The sequence below is a fragment of the Coccinella septempunctata genome, chromosome 2, assembly GCF_907165205.1.
Source record: "Coccinella septempunctata chromosome 2, icCocSept1.1, whole genome shotgun sequence".
Taxonomy (NCBI): Eukaryota; Metazoa; Arthropoda; class Insecta; order Coleoptera; family Coccinellidae; genus Coccinella; species Coccinella septempunctata.
Genome location: NC_058190.1, coordinates 52,611,617 through 52,623,197, shown reverse-complemented (window position 1 = coordinate 52,623,197; position 11,581 = coordinate 52,611,617).

Sequence of the window (11,581 nt, the reverse complement as noted above, 5' to 3'; positions counted from 1 at the left end):
TATTGATTTTTTTATAAGGGTAGAACAATAACCGGAGATTAGGTACTATTCGACATTACTGACCACTCTACGGAAAAAAATTAAAGAGAAAACGGAAAACTATCCAAAGGTGTTTTGTTTTTTCAGGACAACGCCACTACACACAAATCTCATGTTGCCTTGCTAAAAATTCGTGATTTAGGGTTTGAATTACTAGAACACCCCCCATATTCACCAGATTTTCCATATTTTCATTTTAAAGTCGCAGAATCGAGGTGTTCAGTTTTCGTTCGACCACCCTATATATTTCACCTCATTAGATAACTCTGTAGAATATATGTAAATCGAACAAGTCCCGATTTCCCGAAAAGAAGAGGCAACACAACGAAGTTAGAACGCTAGAGACGAATTGTTAAACTTCTAAAGAGATAAAATTTCTACGTAACAATTCTACATGATACCTTTCCAGATACCCCTTTTTAAATATGTAAACTGAGGTCACTAAGGATCAGCAGGAAACTGGAGCCAATTCGGAATCCAGCTCGAAATTATTCTAAAAATATCTTCGGAATCCAATTCCTCAAAACAATGACCGAAGAACGCCCAAAATAAAATGGTGCAGTTTATTGACTGAAGACCCATTTTCCCTGGCATAATACCGATAGATTATGCGGAGGACCTCAGAAAAATGGCCAAATTATGCGTGTTAGACCCGTCGAAAGATGTAATCTTCACCGAAACAGTCCATTGTCACAACACATAGATCAAAATCTCGGGTCAAAAGATTAAAGATCAGAATAACGATCATTTATTGAAATCTTTTCGTCCCCTGATTAACATTTATAATTGAAGCGTAGATATATGTCAACGGACGTAGAGTGGAACAATAGGTTCCTGAATTTGATCGGTGTTGTCGGAATACGTGGAAGATTTTTAACAAACTGGACAGGCAACACGGTAGCCATGGATTTATAGTAATAAAGGAGTACTCCTGTTATCGACAGATTGAAAATAGAGGAAAAAGTAGACATTATTCTATTTCTGTGGCCACATCAATTCGATATGTCAGTTTAGGGGAATCATTTTTCGAAGGTCAAATTTCGAGTAGCGTATCTTCCAGGAAAATCATCAAAGATATGAATATTATACATATTCTGAAAGAGCAACTCTTCTCGTGATGGATCCCAAGATTTCATCCATCTCGGCGAGACCGTTCGTTCTTGACTAATTCTCAAGTGAAATTTGCAATTTTTGAAAAATGCTGTTTCGAGAATGAAAATCTAAAGGAAAGGAGATAGGTTTACGAAATTGCTTGCAATAGATTTAATGTGTTCGAAAACCTATATTTTCTCATGAAAATTTCGAATATCTGGCCCAGTTTAGAAGAAAATAATTTTTTTTGTTTTTCCACTTTTCATTTTCGAGTTGACTTCGAAGAGCTCTCTGGAGTGCAATTCTCTATTGATTCATCAACTGTGTGGTTTTATGGAATCTTCAAAACAAATTCTATGCACTCCATATCCTAAGGCAGTAATAGAACATCCTGATTTTCAGACAGAGTAGCAAATAGGTCATTTTAGGGGGGTCTAACCCCTTGCTCATTTTTGACCCAAAAAATCGAGATTTTCAAAATCGAGTTTTTGTGCTAGGGTGGAATCCTAGGCAACGCTGATTATATAACCGGAAATCCCAATTGGATCAGACGAATATAACAGGAGATATCGCGGATTGAAATTTGCAATTTTTGAAAAAAGCCATTTCAACGGTGAAATTCTAAATAAAGGTAGATAGGTTTCCGTAATTGCTCGCAATAGATTCACCGTCTTCCAAAAGCTATATTTTCATACCAAACTTTCGAATACCTGACACTTTTCACGAGAAAATTATTTTTTTATTTCCTATTTTTCATTTTCGAGTGGTGCTTTCTTCTTTCTTCCAGAAGAGATGAATAAAGGCGTGGAATGTCCGAATAACAGTCTATATCTGGCTGAAACTGTACAGGTAGCTTCACTTTAAGTAGGTATATAATTAATGCGTAGATAGCACAGAGCGCAGTCCGAGCTCTAGGAGATAAAGTGTCGCTCAACTCACGTTTCAACTACAGCAATCGCACTTGATATGAATGCTAATTTTTCGTATGTTTTATTGTTTTCACTTTAAATAGACATGTGAATGTACAGGACGGAGCTGGAATTCGGTTTTTTCTTTTCATCCGACAGCTGAGGAAAATAAACGAGAGGAGATGTCTTCAGATGGCCTGAGGCATGTTCAGAAGAGATTTTTCTTGAGAATGATGAAATTTCAGAAATGAAATTCTCAGATTTATTACTAGAAGAGTTGCTCTTTGAGAATATGTATCACATTTTCATCTATGGTTACTTTTATTGAGATATAAACAACTCGAAAGCTGACCTTCGAAAAATCCTGAAAAAGATGGGTTCAGTTAAAAATTCGTCAAGACCGAACGTTTGCACCTAGATGGATGAAATTCTCAGATATATTATTAGAAGAGTTGTTCTTTCAGAATATGTAGCACATTTCCATCTACGGTTAGTTTTATTGAGAGAAAAATGACTCGAAAGCTGACCAACCTAAACTCGGTCATAAACTCTTGAAGTTATCGATCGTAGTGGAACGATTTTCTTCAAATTTTCTTCGTTATCGATCCTTCCCCGAAGGACCACTGGCTGCCCACCAGGAGTCTTCACGCTCGGTTTCTGGCATATCTCCCAGGCTTTTTCGTATTTTGTGTCACCGGTTCGTTATATATCATGGGGTCATTATCTGAGAGTACATCCTGTCTCAGCCGATATGGTACCCGCATGTTAAGTGTCTGACGACTACAAGATATCACCTGCGTGGTGGTGTCAGCGATGATGCTCATATAGGTATGACCGGTCACGACGATGCTAGCAATATCCGAATAAAATGGATGTCTATCGAGCGTAGAACAGGGCAAAGCCGTTAAAATTCGAGCTCTATTCAGAATTATGGAGACAATGGGGTGTTTAGTCTTGCTCATCACATAAGTTCTTAATTGATTCAGTGCGAAGCTAAAATTTTGTTGGACTGTCAAGATTTGTATTTTTTTGTTGATATAATTTTCTTGGTTTACTTCAAACAGTGGATTTGAACTATGAAAGAATGACTTAATACTCAATGGTAGAAGGTAAATTTAAGTCCGAAAAATATTCCAGCCTATTATGGGTAGTATAATACTACCCAATACGGACCTGTTGATAAATATTTTTTTTTCAGAAACCGTTACTTTCATCAAGAAATTACAGGAGGCTTTATGTGTTTGAAATGAATCGAATTACCAAAATTTAATTTTTCAATGCAGAACAAATTTTAGGGATGGCTCCTGTTAGCCCTTATAGAGAAACACCATCAATTTTTTCCTGATTTTCTTCACGTTTCCATAGAATGTCTACTGATTTTCACTCCAGTCTGATTTCTTAGAAGAAAATTGAAAATTGCTCTTCAGGTGCCATCTTTATATTATGATAATTATCAGTATGAACAATTGTTACACATAAGACGTAAATTGAATTATTCTTGTGGATTGACTGAAATTTCTGTGACGAACTTTCATCTTAAAACTGGATGATGCTGCGGGATCTAAAATACGTTGACTTCGGCAGGTGTATGGGCTAAAGGTGGATAGCATGCCTGATTAAACAGATGGTGGTCTAGCTGGTAGTCGTTGATGAGTACGAGAATAGTTGGTGGTAGAATCAAACTGTACTACAGTGTGTCAAATTAAAAATGAAAAATTCTAAAATGAACTTCATTGCCTTCCTTGTATAAGTGCAGATATTTCTGACAAATATCTCCTTCTCGATTTGAATCGAACTAGAGGGGTCGACAAGAAAAGAATTTTTGTCTTGATGGAAAACTTCTTGTCTTGTCTTGAAAGAAGGTTCAATAGGAGATCGAAAATACTAGACTCCTAAATTGTCTTCTTTTTAACTTTACCTATTACTATTGTCTATCGATAAGCCACTGCTAATGGAACCAGTTCTGTCAATTAAACACCTTGCCACCTTCTACGTCATCACCCTTCCAATCAGCTTTGAACTGAATTGCAACTTTCTATACCTATTCTTGATTATCACAAAGTGATAGTCTTTATTTCCATAAGTGACATTCACTCTTCAGTAAACAGATTCTGACTCAGAATATTGACTTAAAAGCGTTAGGGAGAAAAGTAAGTTTTAGTTCAAATATAAAAGGATCAGTGAAACTGAAGCTACTTCGACTACTAGTGGCAAAACTAACGAAACAACGATAGGGGAACGTTCCACCGAGAAAGAGTAGATGTTAACCATGGTTTCGGTCTCATTTTACCTCGTCAGAGCAACACAACTCCTTCTCCGATGGAAAACGCTTTGAATTGACGGATCCCAATTGAATACTAGCAGTAGCTTCCGAGTATTATCAAGTACTGGAGGGCCATCCAGTATGCAATGAAATAGTAACACTTGTTGATATCCATATCAGCTGAATCTGAATTAATTCATATGATATTAATGTTTGAGCGGCGTCATGTTGGAGGACTGACAAAGGCAGATTTATCTTTCAACTTCCACTGTTTCCTGGTTTGTTCCTCGAGGTCTCTGTATTTCTAAATCTTTTCCATGTGCCTGTTCAGTAGATACGTCGATGAATAATGTTCTGTTCTCATCCTTATTCAGCAATATGAGGTCAGGTCTATTGTGAGTTATCTGCTGGTCTGTGAGAACCTTACGATCCCAGTAGAGCCTGTGATGATTATTTTCCAATACAGCATCTGGATGGTAATAGTAATAATAAACCTTCTTCGACATCAGAGGTCATATTTTATTGCCAATTCTTGGTGTAAAATCTTGGCAACAATATCATGTCTATTCTTGTACTCCATGCCTGCAAACTTCTGGCATCCCCTGGTGATGTTCTGGATGGTTTCATGTGACGCACAGCAATAACGACAGCTATCGCCACTAAGGTTTCCTTGGCGATATATTTCATATAGTTCGTTGTTGGAATCACTTGATCTTGGATGGCAATAATGAAGGCCTCTGTCTCTGGAAACTGGAAACAACTATCCGGAAGTCAACCAGTAGTTCGACGCAGATATGTCGACGTGATCATGGTTGATCTCCTTCTGATGTCTCCCATGTGAAGGTTTGCCAATCAGTTTCTGCATCTTGCCTTTCGCAGCTTTAGCAGGGTAGAATTATCAACACCACAAACTACTCGATGAAGTTCTGTTGAAGCAGCCTTGTCGAGGAACTATTCTCGAAGTCCTTCAATTTCCTGAGACAAGTCAGTAATTCCACGACCTCCAAGATGTCGTGGCAGCCCTTTTCCTTCTATTGAACTTTTAGGGTGCTGTTTAGTCAGCATTGTCCTTATTTTTCTCTGTAGGGGTGCTGGATGCTAGATCGGTGGTGCTCCCAGAGATGATACCGAATGAATAGCTCAGTGCTGAGCGAGCTACTCATTAAGCGAGTAGGTATTAATTACTTTGACCAGGATCTTGCTGTTTAAACTAATTTTCATTGGCCTTCTTAATCTTCGAGTGTAGGTACTCCTCCGTCAAGTTTTAGTTCAAATAGAAAATGATCAGTGAAACTGAAGTGACTTCGACTACTAGTGGCAAAACTATAGGGGAACGATAGGGGAACGTTCCACCGAAAAAGAGTAGATGTTGACCATGGTTTCGGTCTCATTTGAGAGCGTCAGAGCAACACAACTCCTTCTCCGATGGAAAACGCTTTGAATTGACGGATCCCAATTGAATACTAGCAGTAGCTTCCGAGTATTATCAAGTACTGGAGGGCCATCCAGTATGCAATGAAATAGTAACACTTGTTGATATCCATATCAGCTGAATCTGAATTAATTCATATGATATTAATGTTTGAGCGGCGTCATGTTGGAGCACTGACAAAGGCAGAACTTTTTTGTCAATAAACGGAATTTGTAACCGGTATAGTTTGGAAGATAGAAGTGGTGAGCTTTGAATTTGTCACAACCCTGTATGTTAAAGTCAAGTAATGGTTTTTATCAGTATTTTTCGTAGAACTAAACGGTATTTGGCAAGTTCAGCATCTGAAGGGTAACCACCCTGGTTCCTCAAGACTTCACGTTAGTGCTTTCCACATTTTTCTTCGTAAAGTTTTTTTCTGACGCCCCCCGTAACGACGGCGGTTACAACGAGGCCTACGGCACCGGGGAATGCCCGGTAACTAGTCTGAGGAAGTTATCCACCAGCTGATATCTCAAGATGCATCCCCCATCGTCGAAGGAGATCGGACAAGTGGCAGATGTTGGCCGGCGTGGACAGAAGGCACGCGTCTCTATAACGATTTCTTGAAAAAGGCCGGCGAGAAATGCGGGAGGCGGTTAGGAAATTGTTTATGTCTCGATCTTGGGGAGTTGAAGGCTCGACTAATGAACTTTCTGGATGGTTACGAGCTGCCCGAGGCCGGGAAGTCTGAGAGCGATTCGTTGGAGGTGGCGAGATATGCCTCGTCCGTTGGTTTAACATTGAAAAATTGGAGAGTTGAAGCTTTGTATCTTTGACACTTCGAATAATGTCATGTGCAAAGATTATAGAGTAGATAGATAGGAAACGAAGCGACTGAAGTGATTTGAGCGCCATCTGTGTTTCGAATGTGTTCCTAGGACTCTAAGACTGGTTAAAATATCAATTTGAGGGCCATTTACAGAAACATATGAGTTTTTATCAAAGATGTTTTGAATGTTTTACCTTCTGTTTATCTAGCTTCTTCTAGTTGCTCTTTATTAAATTTTTTTGTCTAATTTCTTGGTGAAAACCTCAAAATATTGTTCAAAAATCATCGCATCGTCAAGAACTGTGGACCAAATAAAATGGATTTTACGATATTTGGTTTTTACTTTACTGTATATTTTCAGTGCTCCGAAGTGAATAAAATTTTCATCCTGTTCACCAAACAGAACCATACTTTTGTTATATCGCTCAGGATGTTTATTTTCTGGTCTCAACAAAATCGATATTGAAATTCAATACAAGGAATAGAATTTGAATTTCCCTTCTTCATTATTAAAGTTTTTCTCTATTGACAGTACGTTTTCAGCGCCATCTCATTGTCAAATGTGGCGAAGACAGGCCAAAATGTAGTCGGTTTTTACTACTAGAGATATGAGGGCGTTTCCTATCTTTCTACTTTATAATCTTTGGATCTTTGGTTACGTGGAAGTATTGATGAACTCATTGAAACACTTTTTGTAGGCATGTCTCTTAGGGTTAGGCACTTAAACGATCAACATTTCAGAAATATCCAATAGGGAATTCTCCCCAATCTGGATTATCACTGCATATGCAAGTTTGAACTGAATAATTATGAGTTTCATTCGTGATTTTTTCAAATTCACCGCGGAAACTATTCAAAATCATCCTTCAAATATGGGGTTTTAAAATTTAAATCGCTTTGTGCGGAGTTTACGATTTGGCAACAGCGCATACAAGACAATGAAAAGAACAATGTCCGATCAGCTTGTTTGTAAAATAACAGCTGTTGCTCTACAGACGCGTACTTACTGGCGAGCCTCAACTGCAACCGGCCATAAAAATCCCATAAAATTTTACGACCTTCCTCGTTCGACGCAGACTTCATAGACAGCCATCACTGTCTATCTTGTCAAGATAATGTACTTGTTGTCCTTTATTATCAAGGCATATTTCTGTCGATGTTGCCAACTTGAGCAATCCACATGAAACGTTTTAAATTTTAAATACCCATTTTTATTTTTCATTTTTAAGTGCTTAAAATAATTTTTTTTGGGAAACGGTTGAAATGATTATTTCAAAATGTGACGTTTCGAAGATATTCCATAAAAAATACATCATTTTCGTCAGAAGGAGTATTACCTATTGTGGCTACATGTGGTCGTGCACTAGTTGAATAAGTGTGTTGCTCTGATGGAGGGGAGGCACAATAGATCTCAAGGCAGCAGAGCCACTCCCCTTAAAGTCTATACATCCTCACCTATACCATGTTAAGGCTCACTCGAACATCCTAAGCCAACTCTAAGACCAACGCTTCATTTACATACTTCCTGTATCTCCGTCTACCTCCAAAACCAGTTACCCCATTTCCCTCAGATGCCGAACGTCGAAAATTCCTCACCCCACGACGTTCCCATGGCCACATTCGGCCGTTTCGTCAACACCCCCACCCCCTTCCTCCATCCCCCGCGTACGTGGGTGTGAGCAAAACAACGACATGGCAATTCGTCGGATTGGGGTGTCGGAAAGCATGCATAATTGATGCAGCAGACCTTCCGGCGACGCTAAGCTGGCCAGGCAGCAGCGTCGGTCTCCCTAGGTGGCAGGCCTCGCTGGGACGCCGCCGTTTCCATGACGTCCAGAACGATGCTTTTTCGCCAGCGGATGCTTATCGACCGACCGACGCAGCAAACGGAGCTTCCCATGATCGCCTCGCATCTGGCGAGAGATGGGTCAAGCTGAAGCAAATCGATTCAGAGGGTTTGAAGCTGAATTCTTCCAATGGGCTTTGGGATTTCGATTTGGGAGAACAAAGCGTTATGGTAGGGGTCCTAGAAGGACATTTTGTTGAGGAGTTGGATGTTCCTGACCGTTGGGAACACATCAGGTGGTGTGGTAGCTTTTGCTCGACTTCACATCATTTCTATGGCTTTATTAGCCTTATTTTTATGACTTTAGCCTTGAGGGTTTCACACTCCTCTCCAGATATCAAAGGATCAAGCTCTATTACAGTACTTTCTCGGTTTTCGGACTCATAATGGTGGTTGGGACCGGGCTGCTTCTCGGCTTCCTGATGTCAATTAGGTCCTGTATCCTCCTCGTCTTCTTGGTGTCTGTTGGGTTCCTGTTCTCTTCGCACTTCTTGTCGAAGTGGATGGTGTTCTTTGCCATGTTCTTCTGCACTTGTTGTCCCTATCAGCACCGCTTTTTGCATGACTCTATATATGTTTTCTTCCAACTTAAGTTTCTTCAAATTCTCTGTTAGTTTCCTCGGTTCTGTTGATGAAATATAGGATATAGGATGGTCTTGATATCTTTCAACTCCCACTGTCTCCTGGTTTGTTCCTCGAGGTCTCTGTATTTCTAAATCTTTTCCATGTGCCTGTTCAGTAGATACGTCGATGAATAATGCTCTGTTCTCATCCTTATTCAGCAATATGAGGTCGGGTCTATTGTGAGTTATCTGCTGCTCTGTGAGAACCTTACGATCCCAGTAGAGCCTGTGATGATTATTTTCCAATACAGCATCTGGATGGTAATAGTAATAATAAACCTTCTTTGACATCAGAAGTCATATTTTATTGCCAATTCTTGGTGTAAAATCTTGGCAACAATATCATGTCTATTCTTGCACTCCATGCCTGCAAACATCTGGCATCCCCTGGTGATGTTCTGGATGGTTTCATGTGACGCTCAGCAATAACGACAGCTATCGCCACTGAGGTTACCTTGGCTATATATTTCATATAGTTCCTTGTTGGAATCACTTGATTTTTGATGAAAATGATGAAGCTCTTTGTCTCGGGAAACAACCTTCCGGAAGTCAACCAGTAGTTCGACGCAGATGTGATCATGGTTTATCTCCTTCTGGTGTCTCCCATGAGAAGCCAATCAGTTTCTGTATCTTGCTTTCCGCAGAGTGTTCTCGATTTCTATGTGATCCTGTTGCAGCTTTAACAGGGTGGAATTATCAACACCACAAACTACTCGATGGAGTCTGATGAAGCAGCCTTGTTGAGGAAATATTCTTGAAGTTTTTCAATTTCCTGAGACTTTTCCGTGTATTTATATTTTGAATGTTCTTTTGTTTATCAAGAATAATTTTGCAAGTATGAATAAAAACTCATCCTATCATAATTATGCAACCAGGTCTTCCAACCTGTTGAGTGTTCCAAAGCATAGAACGAATAAATTTGAAATGTATGTAAAATACCAGGGCATCCAATTTTTTAATCATCTTCCTAGAGTTGTGCAGGACTTAAACTTTAAATCATTTAAGAAGTATCTAAAGGAGCTATTGGTTTTGAAGGCTTATTATTCCATAGATGAATTTATGACTGACACCAATTTGAGCTACTCTCATTGAATCTATGTAATGTCATTTGTATTTAACCTGTCTTTTTTATATGTACTAATGTAGGTATGTATTCGTTTATTTATTTATTTTTCTTTCATAGAACTTTTATGTTCTTTCGTATATTCATTATTGTTCTATTTATGTATATGCATATATGACTTGTCCTATACACATCAATGTTTGTGTCTTTTGGATCAATAAATGCTATTTCATACGGTTGGACAAATCAATACATAATTCCTGTCGTGACAGCTCTGCTCGATCTGTTGAGCTTTCAAAGTGATGTTAAGTCAGCATAGTTCTTATTTTTCTCTGTAGGGATGCTAAATCGTTGGTGGTCCAAGAGATGATACGGAATGAGTAGCTCAGTGCTGAGCAAGCATAGGTATCAGTTCTTTGATCAGGTTCTTGCTGTTCAGACTAGTTTTCATAGGTCTTCTTAATCTTCGAGTGTACTCCTTCGTGAAGTCTCTTTTCTGGGTCTGATTGATCCGTCTGGACTGTTTGATTCGTAGATCATTCGCAGCTTCTTTGTACCGTCTACTATTTCACCTCTCGTTATAGTAATAAGAGACATTTTTGCAGTCCATATTTCATTTTGATATTGTCGGAGAATTCTTCTACCATTTTCAGCATCTGTTGCATTTGGTTTTTAGTAGATGCAAGGAATCCTGAAGGAGATGTTTGATGACAAATCCGTTGTCCGTAGAATTCAATCTATGAGACAAATGATTCAGGAGTACGCAGAACCACAGAGGGCTATAGGCGAGTCTCCTTGGAAAATTCTGTTGTAGGCTATCTACTGCTTTCATTTGTGCGCCAGGTGGGCATGGCGTTTTCCAGGAACTTAACAATATTGAAATCTACACTGTAAATCTTCAGAATCATCAAGAGCCATTCGTGGGGTATGGAATCGAATGTTTTTTTGGTATCTACGTACGTAGAGCTTAAAAATTCCTTCGTTTCGAGGATGCTTGATTGCAGATGACCTGAATTACGATAATTATTATTATCCATCCGCGCAACGCCAGATAGTTCCGGTTATTTCCTTTCGGGGATGATCGAAATGATTCAGGGTAACTTCCCATGTCGCCGTACTCATTACGCGACACGTGTGTGACGCATTTGGCACCCCTGCAACACCGGTCTTTTCGCTGCGGACACTTTGCCTAATTAGTGGTCAGGGGGTAGATGAGACGGAGCGGAAGAGCGAGGGAGAGAGAGACGGAGAGAACGAGAGGACATTTGCGAGTGCTCCCCAGATACGACGGACGTCGGGACGTTAATGCATCGGTAAAATGGAAACGGTCACGCTCCGCACGTTTCATCTGAATTTTTCACGATGATACACGGCAACGTAATGCGTGACGACTGAAGGTGTTTTAGCAGATTAAAACCGAGGCCCGTCCGAGACTACGACACTGACTGATGATGGGATCGAGATCGATTGGGTTTCTGGGCGAATTGAAGGTTCTGAAGAATTCTGA